The following is a 22819-nucleotide window of genomic DNA, read 5'->3' on the forward strand; positions in this document are numbered from 1 at the left end:
TCCCCTTACCAAGCCCAAGAGGGGAGGATGGTGGGTGGCTGTGTGGAACCTGTCTGGGGTTCCCTGGGCTTTCCCAAGCCCAGAATCCCTGTCACAGCCACCTGGGCAGTGATTTGTCCATGGGAAAAACCAGGTGAGGACTAGAAAACCTGCTTAGTTCTTCTTGCCCTGACTCTCCTGGACCTTCTCCCCCAAAAACCTCCACTTACGCACTCCCCACAGCTTCATGAGGTTTCAGGGGAGGTTGAAGACCCTGCTCTGGATGTGAAGTCATTCGGCCTGGACTCTGGTCCCGGCTCAGCTGCTCCTGCATCCCCCCAGTTCCCAGGGCCCCCATTTGCCCATCTGGAGACAGGGCCTTGCCTTTCCCAGGCAGGACTGCAGGTGAGTGTGTGGACTGGCACCTGGCTGGCCCACTGGGGTCCCCTCAACTCTGAGTGGGGTACATCAGTGACTGCTGTGGGTGCCTGCCCAGGTCCCTTCAGCAGCCCATGATGCAGATCCCAGCTGCTATGGGAGAGTTGGCTGCTGAGGCTCACTGCTGCCTGCTTCTCTGAAGAATTGTCCCGTCTGACCAGCTGGGAGATTATCCCCTCCCAGATGCCCATTCCCCAACTTCATCCCCATTCCCCAAAACCAATGTCTGACCCAGGGTAGCAGAGCTGGCCCCTTTGCCTTCAGGTGGGATGGACCAATCCCATGGTGCTCCCAAGCTCCTTGGGATCCAGCTGAAGCTAGAGGCCACATCTTTGCCTTGGTTTCTCCCTGGCCCCATCCCACTTCCCTCACTGCCCTGCTCCTGAGAACACTCCCCAATAAACCACATTCACTGGGTCCCCTCCCAGGCTCTGCTTCTAGGACAGCAGGCGTGACCTATAAGAACTCTAGGGCCCTGTGGCTCCAGGAGCACCTGACCCTGGTCCGGCGATGAAGCAGGTCAAGGCACGAGCTGTCCTTGGCTGCAGGAGCTCAGAGTGGGTGAGGGAAGTGTGGCAGCTCAGGAGCCTGAGCTAAGGGCATTGATCTGTGCAGGGGAGGCAGGCTGGAGGAGCAGCTATCCAGCCTCGCTCACCCTTCCCCCGGCCCCCACCCTGAGCCTGGCCCCTGGGAGGCACGTGTTATTAGTCCTGTCTTACAGGGGTGGCCGCCGAGACCACATAGTCACTAAGTCTCTAAACCGTAGGTGACCCAGTAAATTGAGTGCCTTTGCTGGATTCCAGTGCCTGTGTCTTGCTCATTGCCCCTGAGTAGTTGCACAGTGTCTGCCCTGGAGGCATTGGCAGAAGCCAGGCCCTTGGCAGGAAGGAATTGGGGGAAAACTGAGTACTGGGTCTCCCCTGGTGTGGGGAAAGGGCCTGACCGCGTTAGAATGGCTGGAGCAGCTGACCCGACCCATCTGGCGGGCAGCTGGATTGGGAAGTTGGGGAGCAAGCTTCCTGCAGAGCTTCTTTCCCTTTTCCTGTCAGGAGGAAGGGGTCTTACAACTTCCCATCCTCATGCTGACTCTACCCTTCCCTGAATGTGCATGGGTGGGTGGTTCAGTGTTGAACACAAAGGCAGGGGTACAATGGGGACATTTCAGGCACCATCATTGGTGAAATTAGGGACACTCTCAGGATAGAGGACTTCTTGAGGCTTTCTTCACATCACCAAGTCATGTACACTGTGCCCTCATCTCAAAGAGCGGGGAAAGCCTTGGACACTTGGACCATTCCAACCTCCGTCTTCCACACCCCTGCACACACCACAGCCTGCCTGAATATTGGGACACCCCCTTGGCGTTTGGGGAAGGGGAGTCTGGAAGAGCCTCAGGGGAGAGGCCAGGTGCCCTAGCAGAGAGGGCTGAGGCCAAGGAGGAGGAGGAAGTGCTGCATGCTTTAATGACCCGTTCATATTCCCATTCATGTTGGCTGGGCTTGCATTGACACTCCTGGGCCAGTGCAGCTGGTCACTTATGCACTGCAGCCACTGCTTCCTGTGCTCAGCTGGCGGTGAGGCTGCAAAGGCTGGGGTCGCCAGCACCAGCGACACCCTGGCCCCAGCAGCTGCTCTGATAAGCTCAGGCTCAGCCGGCGGAAGGAGGGTGGTGGCCCCTGGCTCAGCAGCCTGGCCCAGAGAGCTGTGGCCATTGTGCTATCTTGCGTGTTTACTGCACACTTTCCTTCTGCTCACTGCCAGGAAAGCCATGGCTCTCTGGACTCCAGGGAGGAGGCAGGGCATGTTTAAATGAGTGGCTTTTGGGCTTGTGAAAGCCTCCAGCCCGTGGGCACACATGAATGGTGAGGGGTGAACTGATGCAAGTCTGGGGGCAGCTTAGCAACGTGGATCTCAAACCCTAAAGATGTGCATGCCTTCTGACCCAGCAATCTACCAGGAATTCATCCTAAGGAAATAATATTAAGTTCATACAAGGCGTGAGTATAAGGACACTTATCCCAGCCTTGTTTACAACTGATACCAGTCAATGGCAGATTGCACATTCACACAATGGAGCACGTGGCAGCCATTTACACAGTGATGGAATTATCAATAAAGCTGCTATGAACATTCTGGTACATGTCTTTTGGTGGGCATATGAACGCTTTGCACTTGGGTACATACCTAAGATGGGTTCAAAGGATTATGTGTGTTCCATTTGAGTTGATGCTGCAAAACAGTTTATGAGACTCCCACCACCAGTTTATGAGAGCTCCAATTGTCCTAACATCTTTGTCAACACTTGGTATTGTCAGCCTGTATCGCTTTGGCTCTTCTAGTGAATGCATAAAAGTGTTGCGTTGTGGTTTAAATCTGCATTTCTAAATATATGCCAACAGAAAAATGGATAAACAAATTGGGAATCTACATGGCAATTAAAAAGAATGAACTACTGATTCATGCAACTACATGGATGAACCTCAAAAAACAATTATACAGAAATGTGTACACAAAAGAGCACATACTGTATGGTTCCATTTATACGAATTGCCAAAACAGGCGAAAGTAAGGTGATAGAGGTCAGAACCGTTGCCTGCTCTGGGATGGGGAGGTATGGACTAGGATCAGGGAAATTTCTGGAGTGTTGGAAATGTCTGAAACTTTGTTCTAGGTAGTGGTTTAAAAGTGTATATACATGTACAATTTCGTCAAACTTATCTTTGCATTTTATTGTATATAATGTATACTTCATAGAAAAAAATTTAAATATATACTAAAAGAGGGAAAATAATGTAGATCTATATTGATTAATCTGGAATTATGTTCAAAATAAAGTAAATGTAAAAAGCAGGCTGCAAAATTCTGTGGACATCTAGGGCTTCCCTCATGAGCTCTTTTTTGGTGAAAGTCCAAAACTAACATAAAATGTGGGGTTTTAAGCTAACACAAAATGTAGGAATTACCCTGAATAATGTGCAAAAGATTCAAAGTTCATAGGAACCATTGAATAGAGATAAGAAATAACTCATTGGCACATTGATAAGGAAATCAAATATTATAGCTCTCAGCACCACATTTTGAAGGACTGTAAGTGATAAGGCAGGAAAATCTGTTAATTATGTGGATTCTGAATATTGAAATGAAAACAGTTAAAGAAATCTGGAATATTTAACCTGGAAAAGAGACAACTTAGAAGCAAATATATTTAGGGATTTGACGGCTTACCATATGAATAAGGTCTCAAATTTATTCTGCGTCATTAGAAAGAGAAGCAAAAGGAAACAAGATGGATCTCATCAGAGAAAGAACCTCTGTTGATGGGATATTGAATGAGTGGTCATCAAGATTCCTTCCAACTCTGATTCAAAAAGTCAGGTGATAAGGGCACATGATATATCCAGAGTCACATGGACAAGAGTTAAGACTAGAATCTTAATCCTATATGCTAGCAGTGAAATTCTATAAGCAAGTTTGTGGAGAGGAACAAAAAAGGGATGTGTAGACTTAGCAAAAATAGCAGCAGTACTCCCTCCCATCCCTGCAAGAACACCTCTTCCCAATGTGACTTTTTAGCACCTCCCATCAATAAGTGAAGTCTATTTTTCTGTCCTATGAACCTGAGTTTGGCCCTGTGACTTGCTTTGGCCAATGGGTCATTAACAAATGTGAAGAAAGCAAAGGCTGGAAAAGAGCTTACACACTGGACTTGCCCTCCTTTCCTGCTCTTATGATTGCCACCATGTGAATAAGCCCAGGCTAGCCTGCTGGAGACATGTCCCAGTCACTCCCATTACTCCAGCAGATAACCAAAAAATAGCAGTTCCAAACCCCAGATGCGTGAGTGAGATCATCCTAACCAAACAGTCCCCCAGCTGAACCACAAGCTAACTGTAGCTACCTAAGTAAGCCCAGGTGAGGCCAGCCAAAGAACCAGCCTGCTGAGCCCAGCTCCAATTGCCAACTCTCAGAATCATGAGCTACTAAGTGCTAAAGTCACTAAGTTTTGGGGTGAGACGCTAGGCAGGAAAAGCTAACTTACACAAAAGGCAGGCATCTTTTTGAATAAAAAAGTCATAAAAATCCTGTATTTCAGAGATTCTGGAGGCAAGAAGTAGCTTAATTAAGTTATGATGTATTTTTATTTTTATTTTTTATTTATCTTTTGTGAGACAGTATCTTGCTCTGTCACCCAGGTTGGAGTGCAGTGGCACAATCACAGTTCACTGCAGCCTTGACCTCCTGGGCTCAAGTGATCCTCCCACTTCAGCCTCCCAAGTGGCTGAGACTACCAGTGTATGCCACCAGGCCCAGCTACTTTTCAAATTTTTTTGTAGAGACGGGTTCTCCCTATGTTGCCCAGGCTAGTCTTGAACTCCTGGCTCAAGTGATCTTCCCACCTTGGCCCTCCAAAGCGTTGGGATTACAGAAGCAAGCCACTGTCCCTAGCCATGTGTATTTTTAAAATCAGGATATTCTCAGCCTTGGATGGGGGCAGACAAGTTCCTGGAAATACAAACAAGAGACATAGAATAATAGGCATAAGGACAACAACAACGATTGCTAACATTACTGTGCCAGGTGCACGCCTCAGCCCTTATCACATATTATTTCACTGAATCATCGTAACAAGCCTAGGAGTCTGTTCTAAGACACAGACATGCCCAATGACAGTACCGATGGGTGGCTCACCCAGCTGGGGCTTGTGAGGGGTAGGGCCAGGAAGTGATCTTTTAGAGCAACCTTGCAGGGAGGGTGCGTTTTCTTAGGGCACGCTGCCCGCTCCTCCTTCCCCAGGTGGGAGGTTGTGGCCTTGATTTACCTCCCACCCCATAGCCTCCTTTCCTCCATCATCCTTACCTGTCCTCTCCCTTGAAAATCTTCAAAGGCCTTTCATGATGTGCTCAGTGATTTCCAGACTTCCCAGTCTGAGAATCTCCCTTTCTAAGCTCTCATCCTCCAGAGGCTCCTCTTCCCATCCTACGCCACTGCCCTTTTACACAACTTCAAGGCTGAAAGGGTTTTGGAGCTGCCCTTTGCACAGAGACCAGGAAGCAAAGAAGTCAAGGGACTGGCCAAGGTCACCCAGCTGGTCCTGCCTGGGCCTGGAGGACTCAGACTTCTTGGGTCCCGATCCAACATTTTTTTTCATCACGTGGGCGCATCAAGGAGCTGTTTGTGAGGCTGATGGGATTGAGCTCTGGACTTGGGCCCTGGGGTCCAAAGAAGTAAAGGACAATCCTTCAAGTCTCTGTGGTTGAGCTGAGATGGAAACAGCAGGATCTGCAGCTTCTCCCGCTGAGCAAGGCACAGTGTCTCCTGCTCTGCCTTGCATTGCTGCATTTTCTTCCTTTATTGTCTGAAACAATTTCAGCCTCTCCCAGTGTTGGATTTGCCCAAACTCCTGGTGGAGGTGGATGTGAGGGGTGCCATTGTGTGATGTGTAACTGGGTGGGGGTATTAGTGTGGACACACACCTCATGGCATGTCTGTCTGTGCCAGCAAGCATCTGTCGGTCTGGGTGTGATGTGACTCAAATGCTGAGGCTCACATTTCCTCCTTAACCCCTGCCCCCCGCACCCCTTCCCGTCCTTCCCCTCCCCTCTCATAGCAGCTGTATTCCCCGCTCTCCTCCCAGGGAAGGAATGTTCCTGGCAGCCTCAATGCCCACCCCAGGCTGAAAGCAGCACAGGTGGGACACTGTGTCCAGCTGGCCCCAAGACAGGGCCGCCCAGAACAGTCTCCCCCAGCGCCCCCCATCAGTGCTGTCTGCAAGCAGCTGTTGCCTTGAGGGACAGGATTGCCCCAAGAGGAAGTGCCTGGAGGCCAGGCAGCCTGTCTGTGGGAGCCCATTCTGGGCTCTGCCTCAGGTCCAGTCCAGGGGAGTGGGGTTGGCTGGGAACCCTTGGGGGCCAGGGCTCCATTCCCTGTACATCCCTTGGTACCCCATCAACAGATACATCCTCGGCACCTACAACGTGGCAGGAGCTGGGGCCTGGCCTAGGAGCTTTCAGTGCAGGCAGGCAGAAGTTCCCACCAAAACCTAAGTTGTCTGGGCGATGCCAGGTGGGCGGTGGCAGGGCCCCCTCTGGGAAAACGGTCCTGTGGTTCTGAGAAGTGCAAGACCCACTGCACTAGGGGTAAAAACCAGACACTACGAACTCACGTGACAGCAGCAGGTAGGACTTGCCCAGGGTTGTGAGAAAAGCTCATAAATGGTTTTAGTGGTTTAGAGCGAGGCACATTTGTCCTTTGGGAGTAAGAGTGGGGAGGTAGGGTGACACCTGTGATGAGCATTAAAGGATGGGTGGGAAGCAGAGGAGAGCGCGGAGAAGCGTGATCCTGGCAGAGGCACAGCATGAGCCAAGGTGTGTGCCCCTAAAGCGCATCTGGTTCCATTGTGGGACCGAGGCTCATGCCCAGCCAAGAGGCCAGTAAAAGCCAGCATAGGGACAAATATCTGTGTTTGAAGTGTCGTAATTATGAGGAGAGGCACCTGGTGAGACCTGGGGGGTTGGGAAGGCTTTGGAGAAGAGGGGAGGTCTGAGACAGGGGAGATAAAGGAACACGGAAGGAAGATACCATTTATGAACCCAGAAGGGCCCCTCACTCCCGGCCTTGATCCTGAATGCCAGACGCCCAGGGACTGGGGCCCACGGCTGCGATATCTGGGACAGCAGGGACCCTCAGCTTGTCCCAGCAAGGATAGCTAAGGCTTAGACCAGGGCAATAGGGATTCAGTGTGTCTTGGGAGACTTAAGTCTGGGGAGCCTCCCTCTGGCCCCTCTTCAGCTCCCAGGAGGCCCTTGCCCTCACACAGGCTACATCTGTGGAGCACAGAGTTGAGCAGGGGGCTCTGTGAGGGTTGTCTCATTGTGGCTAAGCAGCTTGAGTTGTGCTGTGTGATCTCAAACAAATCACTCACCGTCTCTGAGACTCAGTTTTCTTGCTCCTAGTACAAGGGAGTTGGGCTCCATGGGATCCCAAATAATTCCTACCTACCTCACTTGCCAGTCCTGATTAACTGGTAAGGCTGTGTGGAGGATTGTGAAGCCAAGTCCAGGATCAGAGGGATGGATGCTGTGATGGATTAGTGATGTCTGCTGTAGCCTCCCAAGGTGGTTGGGTGGCACTTGTGCTTCACCTCTCCCATCTTCATCACACCCTTTGTGACATCCTGTGCTCTAACAGTAGGCAGAGGACCAACCCCCCATGAGAAGTGGTTATTCCACTACTTGTGACAAATCTGTGTGTTCCCCCAGGGCCAAACATCTGGATAGAAGGCATGTGTCTCCAAGCAGCTGACACTTGGTCTCATGTAGACAGAGGCATAGCTGCAGTTTCATAAGGAAGTAGAGGAAGGGTGGACGGGCGCAGTGGCTCAAGCCTGTAATTCCAGCACTTTAGGAGGCTGAGGCGGGCAGATCACCTGAGGTCAGGAGTTCAAGACCAGTCTGGCCAACATGGCGGAACCCCATCTCTACTAAAAATACAAAAATTAGCCGGGCATGGTGGTGGGCACCTGTAATCCCAGCTACTCAGGAGGCTGAAACAGGACAATCGATTGAACCCAGGAGGCGGAGGTTGCAGTGAGCCGAGATTGGGCCATTGCACTCCAGCCTGGGTGACAAGAGCAAAACAAACAAACAAAAAAAAAAATTAGAGGAAGGGTAAATACCCACAAATCAGAGTTCTTGGTCCATTTACGTTTCTGGCATGTGGAGAAATTGGTACCCAGCTGCATTTATTTATAGCTAATAAGAAGGAAAATTTGGGCTGGGTGTGGTGGCTCACGCCTGTAATCCCAACACTTTGGGAGGCCGAGGCGGGAGGATAACCTGAGGTCAGGAGTTTGAGACCAGCCTGGCCAACATGGTGAAACCCTGTCTCTACTAAAAATACAAAAATTAGCCAGGTGTGGTGGTGCGTGAACTGTAATTCCAGCTACTCAGGAGGCTGAGGCAGGAGAATTGCTTGAACCTGGGAGGTGGAGGTTGCAGTTAGCCAAGATCACGCCACTGCACTCCAGCCTGGGTGAAAGAGCGAGACTCCGTCTCAAAAAAAAAAAAAAAAAAGGAAAATTTGGTTGTTGTGTTTTGCTGAAACAGAAAAAAATTGTCAACAAACAAAAGAACAGATTAAGAGAAATTGATGAGTTATATAATTGGGTTTAAATAGAGCCTAAAATCTTGAGAAGAACTTTAATCAGAAAATAAGAATAGTTTTGTGAAATGCGTGTATTTTGTGTGTCTGTCGATGTGTGTTTGTAAATGTAGCATATGTGTGTAGACTGTTGATACACAAGGCATAGGTTCATGTATAAATGTGATGTGAATGTGTATTTAGTGTGTGTGTGGTATGCAGTAGGTATGTTTACATGTGTTTGGTGTGGGTACATGCAGTATGCCTATTGTATGCAACAAACATAGAAGAGGTAGGTATAGTGTGAATGTGTGCAGGATATGTGTGCATTGTGTGTGTGCACGTAACCCGTGACATGTGTATTTCGGGCTAGTATAAGGTGTCCTTGCTCTGTGACGCACTGGCCTTGAGCAGGGCCCAGCAATGATGTGAAGTAACATCAGTCTGAAACAGCTCCCGGTGGAGCTGCATGGAGAAATGAAAGAGAAGAGGCCTGTGACTTTCCCAGGGCTTGCCCCTCCAGGAGGAAGTGAGGAATTGTAGGGGTCTGCTTCCCACACCCTGCGAAATCCAGACATGCAGAAAGCGACTGGGGTCCTGTGGAAACCTTGCTGCCAACTCATGGTGCCTGATGAAAAATCTTGCAGCTTAAGGCATACAGAGTGGTAGGACGGACCCTGGAGACTCGGAAAGTGGGAGGGGCGGAAGGTGAGGGGTGAAAAACTACATTTTGGGTACAACGTACACTACTCGGGTGACGGGTGCACTAAAATCTCAGACTTCACCACCGTACAACTCATCCATGTAACCAAAAACCACTTGTACCTCAAAAGCTATTGTAATAAAAAAAATTCTTTAAAAAAAGCTTGCAGTTTCCAGTTTCCAAGAAAAATTGCTCATCAACCTTTCCAGACCTTTTCACCCCTTCAGCAAAGATGGGAAAAGTTCCCAATGGGTTTTCACTGGGAAGTAGAGCAATTTCCATGATAGATTTGGAGCGCTTCACTGGTGATAGCAAAGGCTTAAGAAAAGTAATAATTAACTGACAGACAACTGGAGCTTCCAGAACAACTGTTCTCAGTAAAGGTTGCTTCGCCCAGCACATTAGTACATCGAAGACCACAAAATGAGAGCGAGAGAGCGAGAGAGAGAGAGAGAGAGAGAGATAGAGAGGTGCAAAACAATCTGTTTTAACTGCCTGCAGGCAAGATGTCCGGAGGATTTTACTCCCCTGCAGAGGGCCCCAGGCTGGGCTTGGGGCGGAGAGAGCAGGAGTGCAGGCTGCTCTCCATGTGCCCTGCAGAAGTCATGGCGGCTTGCTGAGCCTCAGCTTCTGATGTGTCCGGGGGGACTGGTGACCTCAGCCCTTCCTGCCACACAGGACGGCGGGGCGAGTGCAGAGGCAGCAGCCATGAATGTTTTTGCAGAGTAGAAGGGACAGTCCCCAGGGGCAAGGTTGTTCCTGGCACAGGGCCTGGCACCAAGTAGGTGTCCAGTAAATAACTGTTGAATGAATGAGTGGCCCAGCAGGGACCATCCAAGAGAAACAGGCTGATTTCCACCAACCTCGGAGCGGGGCTTCCAGGGCAGGGCTGGGGGCAACATGTCTGCCGGTCCAGCTGCCCCGTTTCCTCCTCCTCTTTCCGGCCCTCTCCCCATAACCTTGGGTGGTTCCCACACCCCGGCTCGGAGGCTTCTGCTGCCATTGTTTGGCTGTTATCTGGGCCCAGGTCTCTGCCAGCCCAGACCCTTCATTGGATCAGGAAAAGGGGAAAGAGAAGGCAGATTGTGGGGGAATGAAAGCTTCAGGGATTGAGGAGGAAAAGAACCGGATGTCAAATGCATCTGAGGGGTACAGCCTCAGGTGAGGAAACCAGGGTTTAGAGAGGAACAGGGATGTTCCCACGGTCATACTGAAAGGTGACAGAAAAATGATGATCATAATGATTTTGGCAGGGACACCAACATGCACACCATAGCAACTCTCAGACTTAGCAACAGAGCCCCTTCATAAAGTAAAAATGTATTGTGGAAAACTGAAAGCAGAATAAAGGCCCTGCTGGTTGAGTTGGGGTGGGTGAGGGTGGGATGAAGACACAGAGCCCAGCTGATTAATTTCCCCATTTTTCTTTATGCCCCTCGAGGCACCTTGGCTGGAGCAAAGATAGAAAACCACCCCAAAAGCGTGATTGTAGCTTTCCCCAAAATGTATTTCTAGAAAATCTGTTTTATGACTATGTGTCCCATGAAAAAAGGGTTCTGGCTAGGTCTGGTGGCTCACACCTGTAATCCCAGCACTTTGGGAGGCTGAGGCAGGTGGATCACTTAATGTCAGGAGTTCGAGACCAGCCTGGCCAACATGGCGAAACCCCATCTCTCCAAAAAAAAAAAAAAAAAAGAATATATATATATATATATATATATATATAAATTAGCCAAGTGTGATGGCACATGCTTGTAATCCCAGCTACTCAGCAGGCTGAGTTTGGAGAATCACTGGAGCCTGGGAAGCAAAGTTTGCAATGAGCTGAGATTTTGCCACTGCACTCCAGCCTGGGCAACAGAGCGAGACCCTGTCTCAAAGGAAAAAGAAAGTTGGGGGCGGGGGTGGGTTCTGTGGTCAAATTAGTTTGAGAAACACTGGATTAACCGAAGTGAGTTGGGTCTCTTCAGGATTTCTTAGAGACTTGAATATTTACATTGTGTACTGGGAGTCTTAGGGTCGTTGGTGTGTAGGGTCCTGTGAACCTACCTGTTTTATTGAGGGCCATCCCTGTAGGATGGTGCTAGGCAGAACACACTAGGGAAATGTTTTTTACTGGAGAATAGTAATAATAATTTTCGGGAGGCCACGGCAGGAGGATTGCTTGAAGCCAGGAGTTCCAGACCAGCCTGGGCAACAAAGCAATATTTTGCCTCTACAAATTTTTTTTTTTTTAATTAGCCAGATGTGGTGGTGTGTGCCTCTAGTTCCAGCTACTCAAGGAGGCTGAGGCAAGAGGATCACCTGAGCCCAAGAGTTGGAGGCTACAGTGAGCCATGATCCTACCACTGCATTCCAGCCTGGGTGACAGAACAAAACCCTGTCTCAAAAAAAAAGAGAAAGAAAAAACATTGCCCTCTGTCTTTCCCTCAAGACCTATCTATACTAGCCCAAAATACATGTCATGGGTTACATGCACACACACGATGCACACATGTCCTGCACACATTCACACTATACCTACCTACTAAAATGAGGGTAGAGGGGAGGCAGTATATACTGTGGAATGAATATAAGCTTTAGTCTTCCCTGACGCTAGAGTTAAATAAGTCCTGTGGGAAGCCCAGGCATTTCCAGGCCTCGTTCCTCCTGTCTCTGTCCTGCAAACACAAACACGGCCTGGCCCAGCATGGATAAGGTGAGTCCTGGGTCCACCGGCCAGTTATTCCTGACATATCCCCGTCCCAGGGCTGAGCTGGCCCTTTGGCCCAGACAGGAGGCCCCAAGCTCGGGCTGGGCCGTGAGAGCTCCGGGAAACCTGGTTCCCACTTGGCCTGCGAGGCTGCCCTGGCCTCTCTTTCCTCTTCTTACTGATGGGAAGAATTTCTGGAAATGCGCTGGGCCAGTGACAATGAGGCAGGATGCCCTCCCCGCTCCCCAGACCAGCCTGGCTGAGAGACCCACCACCGCTCAGGGGCTGGGGCCCACAGAGGTAACCTGGCTAACCCCCTCCTGCCCTGTCACAAAGGGGAGGGCGGGCCAGCCCCTGCTCAGGCTCCCAGAGCCAGCTGGGAAGGAGGGCAAGCCCCTGGGCCATTTCCCAGAGGCCACATCCATGCTGGGCCTGTCTGGCCTCCGGTGGCCCAGTCTTTCCCTCTTTCTTTTTTGCACTGGGACAGACAGCGGGGGGGAAGGACACCCCACCCCGCAACACACACCAGGTGCTGGGATGCACCAGTGACCAAGGCAGCTCTGTCTCTGGGGCTCAGGATGAGGTCGGGGGGGGTGTCCCACATGTAACCCGGGAATGTCGATATAATGTTTTGAGGGCTTTGACAGACACTAGAGCCTCAAAAGCTCCAGCCTGGGAATGAGGAGGCCTTCCTGGGGACGCCCATTTATGAAGAAGCTTCCCTGGCTTCTGGGCCTAGAATCCACGAGGAAACCTTGCTTTCAAGGAGTTTCTGCTCCGTGTCCTCCTTCTCTCCACCTCTTTCTCTGCTTTCCTTTTGTCTGACTGGCTGCGCCCCTACCTTTCTCTCTGAATCCATCACACCCCTCCCTGACTCCTGCCAGGCCATGGCAGAATTGCTGTTCCCAGGAAGGGTAGGTAGACGCTAGAGACGCAGCAGACCTTTCCCCACAGTACCCTGGCTTGGTGTCCACCCCTCTGCCATGGATGGCAGGAGGGACAGCTCCCCTATCCTGGCCGTACCTTTGCTCAGCCAGCTTCCCTTCTCGGTGACTCCATTACTGAGGCCACAGCCCATCACCCAGCCATCCTTCCTGGGGGAGGTTGGCCAGGAATTTTTGTACATTTATAAGTTTGTATTGTCTGAGGGGAAGCAGCCAAAAAAGAAAAGTTTTATCAGAGAATTGGACTTGGCTTTCCCTCAAAAGCAAATGGGGTTTCTGAGGAATGGATTTGAGGGGACACTAAGGCCTGGGGGGCAGGAAGGGCCTGGGAGTTCTGTGTCTCCCTTTAACTGGGGGCTCCCGGAGGAAGGGGCTGTGTTCCCACCTCAGAATGGGGGCTCTTTGAGGCCACAGCCATGTCCCTCAGTCTGAGCTGCTTGAGAGTCGGAGCCCTGCCTCTGCCCCGACAGGAGTGTGATGATCAGACGCCCTGCCCCACCCCTCAGGTCGAAGCAGGCACTGGGATCCCAAGGTGGTCCAAGGATGTTGCAGGGACCAGTGTTCCCTGGCCAAGGTTCTTTCAGTCCAAGATTCATCTCCCCGCCCCCAAACGCTCTCCTTTGCTCCCAGGTCTCCCAGAGTCTCTTGGGCCTTTGCTTTGGAGACTTCCTGCAAATTCCACAGCCTGGCCCTGGCCCTGGCCCTCTGGCCTGATCAGCTCAGGTTCTCCGGTCCGGCCACTCCTCTAGACCTTATTCTGTTTTTGTTTTTTGTTTGTTTGTTTGTTTTGTTTTTTTTTTAGACAGAGTCTTGCTGTGTCACCCAGGCTGGAGTGCAGTGGCACAATCTCGGCTCACTGCAACCTCCGCTTCCCCGGTTCAAGCAATTCTCCTGCCTCAGCCTCCCAAGCAGCTGGGATTACAGGCGTGTGCCACCATGCCCGGCTAATTTTTGTATTTTTCAAAGAGACAGGGTTTTGCCATGTAGGCCAGGCTGGTCTCGAACTCCTGACCTCAGGTGATCCACCTGCCTCAGCCTCCCAAAATGCTGGGATTACAAGCATGAGCCACCGCGACTGGCCTAGCCCTGCTTACTCTCAAATTTCCTCCCCATCCCCCTACACACCGGTTGGTTTCTACCTCTAGCCTTTTCTTATGCCATCCCCTGGGCCTGAAGCACGCTTTCCATTTCTGCACTTAGCAGTTTTTGTCATCATTTCTGGCCCAAAACAAAGTCCTCCACCTCCCAGCAGCCTGCCCTGACTGCCCTCCCCCATGCCAGCCTCACCTCTCTCCTCCCTCCCCGGAGTTCCCCTCAGAGCCATGCACCCATCACTTTATGGGGTCTGACACTTCCATGCTCAGTCCCATGCAACACACAAGCTGCTGGAGGAGGGGCAGGGGCAGAATGATGGATGAGGCTGCAGCAGCTTTGCTCCCTGCCGGGGCTGTGGTTAGATCTCCCCTCCAAGAAGCCTGATATTTTCCAGGAATTTCCTGAGGGGAGGGGGCCAAGCACTCTGGAATGAAAGCCAGCTGTGGGGTTGAGGCCTGAGGGTGGGGAAGGGGGCTCTGGGCTTCCTGGCTGAGTCAGCGGACCATTCCTAGGTAATTTATGGGCTGAGTCAGAGCTGTGGCAGTGGGGCGAGGGGTGGGGTTGGGAGAGCTCCCTGGTCTCTAGGCAGTCTGTGGAGGGGAGGGCAAGAGGACTGGCTGGAAGTAAGTCTGGCTGAGTCCAACACAGACCCCCTCTCCCCATCAGCCTCCCCACTGCTTGGAGCCTGTAAAAGCAGCAGCCAAGAGACGGAACCGTGGGGGATGGATGCAAGCTGGCAAAAGGGGAGAAGCCTCTGGCAGGCACTGGGGGCTCCTGAAGACAGAGGGGCATGCTGGCAGGGAGGGGCTTGGGCCAGCCTCAGGGCTAATTTGAGGGTAAAGAGAACTGCTAATTCCAGCACCTCAGCCTGGGTGCCCCCTCCCGCCCTTTTGTAGCAGGCCTGGCCTGGGCTGAAAAGCAGATCTGGGTTCTAATCTCCCTTCTGCATGGACCTGCGGGTGACACAAGCTTGGTGCCTTCTCCTCTCTGAACTTCAAGTCCTTACTTGGACAAGATGGCCTGGCTCCTCCCAGCCCTGGATTTGGGGATGCTCCGATGCTGCCTGGGAGCCCAGTCTGATCATGGTGGCCTGGAAATCAAGGCTAAGCGAAAGGAAAGCCTGAAAGAGCTGCCCTCTAAGCACCACAGCAGGACTTGCCCCTGAATGGAGATGGGGCTGGGGCAGGAAGGTGGCAGGGAGGGGCTGGGCCCTGTGACTGTCACCTCCAGGTTGGAGGAGTGGGGAGGGAAAGGCAGAGCAGGGTGCATTATCACACACACACTCACCCACATACACTCAAACACACACCACAGAGTCCAAGGAAAACCTGTTTCTGTCCCAGCACTGAGCCAGGGATCCCACACAAAGATGGGTCCTGGCCAAGCGCAGTGGTTCACGCCTGTAATCCCAGCACTTTGGGAGGCCAAGGTGGGAGGACAACTTGAGATCAGGAGTTTGAGACCAGCCTGGCCAACATGGTGAAATCTTGTCTCTACTAAAAATACAAAAATTAGCCAGGCATGGCAGTGCATGCCTGTAATCCCAGCTACTCAGGAGGCTGAGGCAAAAGAATCGCTTGAACCCAGGAGGCGGACGTTGCAGTAAGCCAAGATTGAGCCACTGCACTCCAGCCTGGGTGACAGAGTGAGACTCCGTCTCACAAAAAAAAAAAAAAAAGAAAAAGAGAAAGAATGGGTCCTGATGAAGTTCCTAGGAGGCTCCCTCCTGCTGACGGAGCACAGCAGGAGTGTCCCCCTGGGCGATGGGGCCCAGCTTTCCCATGTCATTCATTGGCATCTGCTGCGTGATGATATCTGTTGCAGAATCATCCCATAGTGGCTTCCAAGCAGGGCGTTGCAGCTGAGACTGGCCCTGGTCTCAGCATCTTCGGAGAGGCCCCAGATTGATAAGTGTCTTGTTCTGAGTCATGGCTCAAAGTCCCCATGACAGACAGGAATCCCTATCAGCATGGTAGATTTCATAAACCCCAAATTAGGGCATGAGATCTGAAAAAGAATCTGGGGGATTTGTGATAACATGTGAGGGCATACAAATAAGGACTCTTACTTGCTCAAGACTAACAAACTGCATGTCTTGACAAGAGTAGCCAAGATGAAATCAAATGTAGACAGGAGGGTTCTGAACACACGTGGGGTCACTGGTGTGGCTTGGCCCTGGACTACCCCTCTCCCCCTCATCACCCAAATCCACCAGAGCCTTCTAGAGGAAGCATTCTCCCCACTGGTGGCGTGGTGGGGCCAGGTCCTCGACAGGGACTGTTGTAATCATCCAGGTGGGAAATGACAGAGAGGTGGTGAGAGGCGGGTGGGCTCTGGAAGAAGTTGGAATCCTGCTGACAAGATGCTCCAGTGGTTTAGACATGGGTCTGAAAAACTCCAGGACGGCTCTCCAAGGTTTCGGCCTGAGTGAATGAAGGGATGGGGTTGCCACTGACTGAGGAAGAGAATGTATTCTATTGCATATTTAATTAATTACTTTGATGTGAAAAGTCCAAATAACAACTATGTCTGGAACTGAGCAGGGCATCTGTGGGACCACCGCCCACAGGCACCCAGGGCTTATGGCACCACCCACCCCCGTCGTAGGAGGCCCCAGAGACCCCGGCGGAGAAAGAGGGAGGCTCACCCTCTTGCTGTGGTGTGTGTGTGGGGGGGCAGTGTGAAAAGGTTTGGCCCACCTGAGTCCCCTGGGCTGGTAGGAGAACTGGGGCCGGGCAGGGGGTGGTGTTGGAACAGGAGGGGTGGTGTGTGAGCCTCTGTGGGCACAGACCCACCGTGGCCCACAGAGGCTCTTTCTCCTCAGACCCGGTGTGCCGTTACCAGAGCCTTCTAGAGGAAGTGTTCTCTGAGCTGAGGGCGGCTCTTTGATTCTCCAGGCCACAAACCCCCGCAGGCCCGGCCTGGCCAGAGGCGTGCCTGTGCATCCCGGCAAGTGAGCGCCCAGAGACTCTCGGCCAGAGAGGCTGTGAGGGTGGCTTTGTGTGGCTGCACATTGCCCTTGGCCAAGCCCCGCTGCCAGGAGAGGCAGCTCGGCTGCCAAACCTCCTGAACCCAAGTTACCTGAGCAAGCAGCCCTATCCCCTCGCCTGCTTCTCACTGCCTCGCCTGCCTTGGGCCTGCCTGACCCAGGGGGTCACATGCCTTGTTCCCCATCAGTGGAGACCAGGGACAAGAAGACAGCTCTGTGGGAAGAGCCAGGAGGACCATTTGGGAAAATACAGGTTCCAGGTGTGTCTCCAGACCTTGAGAGTTGGTGTCTCCTGGGAAGAGGCCCTGATGAGATCTGGGGAGATTCGGATCTGATGAGATTCAGGAAGCTCTGGCCTCTCCGTACTTGAGGAGATGGGACACACAGGACAAGTTGCAGGCTGGTGAGCAGGTATGTTCTGCTTCTTTGAGGACAAGAGAACCCTGGATCCTTGAGAGGGCTCTCAAGGGGCATTTACAGGGTCTGAGCCTAAATCAAGGCATCAGGTCCCAGAGAGGGCGAGGGTGCATGTGCTCAGACAACCAGAGGTCCCGCAGAGGCCACCAGAGCCCCCAAGGGGGGTCGGAGAGAGTCCACTTCCCGCCAGAGGTGCGATGTGGCCACATCACTGGGCACCTAGTCCTTCTTTCTGCCAGCCTCAGCCATATGATGAGGAACCAACGCCTAAAGCTTCCTGAGCTGGAGGCGGGGAGGCAGGACTGGGGAGATTGGAGCTGGAGTGGAGTGGGCCTGAGCTGGGGACAGTGGGGTTCCTGTGGCCCCCGCAGGGTGAATGCCTGAGCTGGTTGCTCTGGATATGTGACCTGCTCCTCCCTCCTGTAAACTCTTCACCCTGATCTGGAGAAGGTGATCCCCAAGGGCTAGGACCCACCCACCCAGAAATACACTAAATAAGTAAATGTGCTCTGTTCAGATTTTATCTAATCAGGATTCCAGAGCACAAGACAAATGGCCTCACGTCCGGCTGGGAGGTGTAATTCATTCTCCTGGGTGAGTCCAAAGCCTGGGGCAGAGTGGGGAGAGGAGGGGCAGGGTGATTTAGCGTAGTGGAACGTGCACTAAGGGTCTGGGAGGCCCTGAAGCTTGGAGTGCAGGGCCCAGCGCCAAGACCTCCAGAACAACCCAGCCTTCCTCGGGATCTGCCCAGGGATGGAAACGAACCCTAGTGTCCTTTCTTTCAGGGAGTCTATTTCTGGGACTTATTCTAGGGAATATACATAGGTGGTCATTCAAAGATTTAGCCACAAAGTTGTCCTTCACTGTGACTTCTAAGCCTGAAAAACCGGAAGCAACCTAAATGTCCAAAAATGGGGCATGGGTTAAATACATGGTGAAACATCCAGAAAATAAAACACAATTGAGCCTTTAAAAATGATGTAGAAGAGCATCTAATGACACAGAAATAAGCAGATAGCATAACGAACAGAATAATACAAAGCTGAGATGTATATAAAATAATCTGATTTTTAAATCATTGATTGGGCTGGGCGCAGTGGCTCATGCCTGTAATCCCAGTACTTTGGGAGGCCGAGGCAGGCAGATCACCTGAGGTAGGGAGTTCGAGACCAGCCTGACCAATATGGAGAAACCTCATCTCTACTAAAAAATACAAAATTAGCCAGGCGTGGTGGCACATGCCTGTAATCCCAGCTACTCAGGAGGCTAAGGCAGGATAGTTGCTTGAACCCGGGAGGCGGAGGTTGCAGTGAGCCGAGATTGCACCATTGCACTCCAGCCTGGGCAGTAGTGAAACTCCGTCTCAAAAAAATAAATAAATAAAAATAAAAAATAAAGCATTGATTTATGAAAAACGTTGGAAGGATATACAATAAAACATTGATGAGTGGTGAGCTAAGGGGTAATTTTAGATTGCTTCTTTTTCTTTGTTTTTATTTTGGTTTTGCTTATTTGAATTTTTAATTTTTTTAGCATAATCATGCACTTACACAATAGACAAATATAAGGAGAGCTATTATTTTACAAACCAGAATCTCCAAGATTTAGCTCAGGAAGAATTCCTGGGTAGGAGAGACAGCTGGCTCAGTCAGCCCTCACTCCACCTCCCTCTGTGCACTCTCCTCTTTGGGTCACTTTTCTTCATTCCCACGGCTTCTTTCTGGCTGGCCCCCAGGGATGCCACCACTTTTTTAATTCTGTGGACCAAACATAGCTAGAAACCCAGCCTTGGTTGTTGTTTGAGACCGAGTCTCTCTCTGTCACCCAGGCTGGAGCACAGTGGCGTGATCTCGGCTCACTGCAACCTCCACCTCCCAGGTTCAAACAATTCTCATGCTTCAGCCTCCTGAGTAGCTGGGATTACAGGTATGTGCCACCACACCAGGCTAATTTTTTGTATTTTTACTGGGTTGGCCAGGCTGGTCTTGAACTCCTGGCTTCAAGTGACCTGCCCATCTTGGCTTCTCAAAGTGCTGGGATAACAGGCGTGAGCCACCACACCTGGCCGAAACCCAGACTTTCGCTTCTTTTAACAAGCACAGCTAAGAAACCTGGGAAGATCAGACCAGATGGCACTAATAAGGCCACTGAAGGGAAGGCAACAGGACGTAAACATGGTGCCCAGAAGACCTGTAAACCCAATCCAGCTTCCCAAGGCAGGGGTGTCCAGTCCTACCTTAACCAGTTACCCTCTGGAGGCTCCCAGCTCCTGTCCATCCTATGTGGAGGTTTATGAGGGGACAGAGACCCCACCAAGTCCTTTGTCCCATCGTAATTTTTATCACCTTCTTTTCAGGTTCACCTTCTATTTTGAAGACCCGCTTCTTCCTCAGGTACCTGATCTTGAAAACGACCTCCCCTTTCAGGTAGGACCCACCATGACATATGGAGAGTGCTCTAGCCCTTGGTCCAGGCTCCTGGTAAAAAAATATTCCAGCGCACCCCCAAGCCACAGCACTCATTTCAGAGAACTGGCACCTCACACACATAAAAGGCCTCTCAGGACCCGAGAAGCTCCCAGGCTCCAAGAGCAGATACATTGGCTTGGCAGCCCCAAGCTTTCCTTCACACCACTCCACCTGCCTCAGTGAAAAACAGACAAGTAATCAATGAATTATTTCCCCATTAAAATAAACTAATAGCATTAAAAATTGTAATCTAAATATAGGCTAATTGTAAAAAATATGGAAAATCTGGAAAAGTATAAGAAATAAAATGAAAATACTCCCTAATAATCACACTAAATGGAGATAACCATTATTGCTATACACATACACATTTAAATGAAACTGAGGTAATACCATGTGCATACACACATAGTATATATAAAATCCTGATCTTTTTCCATATCAATTACATCATAAGAATTTTCTTGGGTCATTAAAATATTCTTTGAAAATACGATGTAAAATGGCTGCATAGTATCCTATTGTACGGTGCACTGGTTACTAAGCCAATTTCCTAGTGTTAGGCATGTGAACTATTTCCAAATTGTTCATTATTTTAAATAATAATTTAATAAACATTCTTACACATACATCTTTGCATACATCTCTGATTATTTCTTTCTCTCTCTTTTTTTTTTTTGGGGGGGGGGATGGAGTTTCACCCTTGTTGCCCAGGCTGGAGTGCAACGGCATGATTTTGGCTCACCACAACCTCTGCCTCCTGGGTTCAAGTGATTCTCGTGCCTCAGCCTCTCGAGTAGCTGGGATTACAGGCATGTGCCACCACACCCAGCTAATTTTGTATTTTTGGTAGAGACGGGGTTTCTCCATGTTGGTCAGGGTGGTCTTGAACTCCCGACCTCAGGTGATCTGCCCGCCTCAGCCTCCCAAAGTGCTGGGATTACAGGCGTGAGCCACCGTGCCCAGCCTCTGATTATTTCTTTAGGATAAAGTCCTAGAAGTGCGATTATGAAGTAAAAGGATGTGAATCCCTGCAAAGTTCTTGGTGTCTGGGAGCAATGTGTTTTTGATAAATTGTGTTACCGTAGTCCCCTCTTATCTTCGGGGGACATGGCCCAAGCCCCACAGTGGGTGTCTGAAATTGTAGTTAGTATTGAACCCTATATACACTATGTTTTTTCCTATACATACATACCTATGATAAAGTTTAATTTATAAATTAGGCACAGTAAAAGATTAACAACAATAATAAAATAGATCAATTATAACAATATGCTGCAAGAAAAGTAATGTGAGTAAGGTCTTTCTCCATGTGTCTCAAAATGTTATATTGTAGATCCTAGCTACCTGAGCTAAGATCTGAGATCTAAAATCTTGATTTTTTTTCCATATAAATTATATCATAAGAATTTTCCTGGGTCATTAAAATAGTCTTTGAAAATACAATTTTATTTGAGTTATTTATGTATATTTTTTGAGACAGGGTCTCTCACTTTGTCACCCAGGCCGGCGTGCAGCAGTGCAATCGTGGTTCACTGCAACCTCGACCTCCCAGGGTCAAGTGATCCTCCAGCCTCAGCCCCACAAGTAGCTGGGACCACAGGTGTGCACCACCGTGCATGGCTAATTTTTGTGTTTTCTGTAGAGACGGGGGTTTCTCCATGTAGCCCATGCTGGTCTTGAACTCCTGAGTTCCAGCGATCTGCCCACCTCGACCTCCCAAATTGCTGGGATTGCAGGTGTAAGCCACAATGCCCAGCCTGAAAATACAATTTTTAATGGCTGCATAGTATCTCATTGTTTGGCACAATATACACTTTTTTCCTTTCCTTATTAAGTCAAGAACTTCCACCTTTTAATTTAAAGGAAGCACTTCACGGCTTCTCTTTGGCACATCCAAATTTCCAGCATTGCTACTCTTGTGCTTTGGGGCCATTACAAGGTAAAACAAGGGTTACTTGAACACAAGCACCATGATACCTTGACAGATGGCCCCTAAGGGACACGCAGGTGGGTGGCAGCCACAGCATGAATACGCTGGAGAGAGGAATGATTCATGTCCCACGTGGGACATCAGGGGATGGCCTGTTGGAGTAGGAGTCAGGAGGCCAGTGTGGCCAGAATGGAAACTTGACATCTATTCTTATGATTCTTTAAGGGAAGTGAACCGCACTGTGACAACCTGGCCTAGGCCAGAAGGCATGAGAATGGCAGAGGGCAGCTTCCACAGCTCCAACACCTGCTCAGGTGTTTATGGCAGTGAGGAGGGAGAGCATGTCCCAGAGCTGGGTTCCACTGTGCCGGGTGCTGAGAGTCCAGGGCTGACTAGGTCATGACTCTGCTTCTAAGTTTATTTTATAAATTAGGCACAGTAAGAGATGAACAACAACATTAATAAAATAGATCAATCATAACAATATGCTGCAATGAAAGTTATGTGAGCATAGTTTTTCTCTCTATGTCTCAAAATATTGTAGATCCTAGCTTCTAAGTTCAATTTATAAATTAGGCACACAATCCCATGGGGTCGACGGATGGACACTGTTAACAAGCATATGGCATGACAGATAGGGGAGGCTTCCTGGGGGAGGTGACATTTGAGTGGGGCATTGAGGGATGAACAGGTGAATTGGATTTCAACAGGCAGGGAATATATTAATACCTGTTTGCTGAGGAGAGCATAAGAGACCCATGGTTATTAGGGTGTGGACCCATGGCCTTGATCTGGGATTATCACTGGGAAGTAGAGAAAGCAGAGAGTGAGAAGAGGGTTCAGAAGAGGACCCTGGGCCACATGGCCATGTTGAAGGTGGGGTAAGAGGTGGGGCTGGAAAGTGCTGGAAGGGGGCTAAGGAGGAGCATCAAGGCATGAGGAACACCAGTGGAGTGGGCTGTCACAAGATTTAAGAACGACCAACGGAGAAAATATCACATATTGATGGGAGGCCAAGAGAG

The 22819-nt window shown here is 50.4% G+C and overlaps 1 long non-coding RNA gene across 1 annotated transcript in view; it reads left to right on the plus strand.

Annotated features, from left to right (window-relative positions):
* Positions 1–22819, plus strand: part of LOC103784546 (uncharacterized) — a 244680-nt gene that overhangs the window by 159852 nt on the left and 62009 nt on the right. The window contains exon 4 of the long non-coding RNA XR_008624372.2: positions 19753–19822. This is a non-coding gene — a long non-coding RNA (uncharacterized LOC103784546). The remainder of the gene's footprint in view (positions 1–19752; positions 19823–22819) is intronic.

This window comes from Pan paniscus, chromosome 12 (genome assembly GCF_029289425.2).
Source record: "Pan paniscus chromosome 12, NHGRI_mPanPan1-v2.0_pri, whole genome shotgun sequence".
Lineage (NCBI taxonomy): Eukaryota > Metazoa > Chordata > Mammalia > Primates > Hominidae > Pan > Pan paniscus.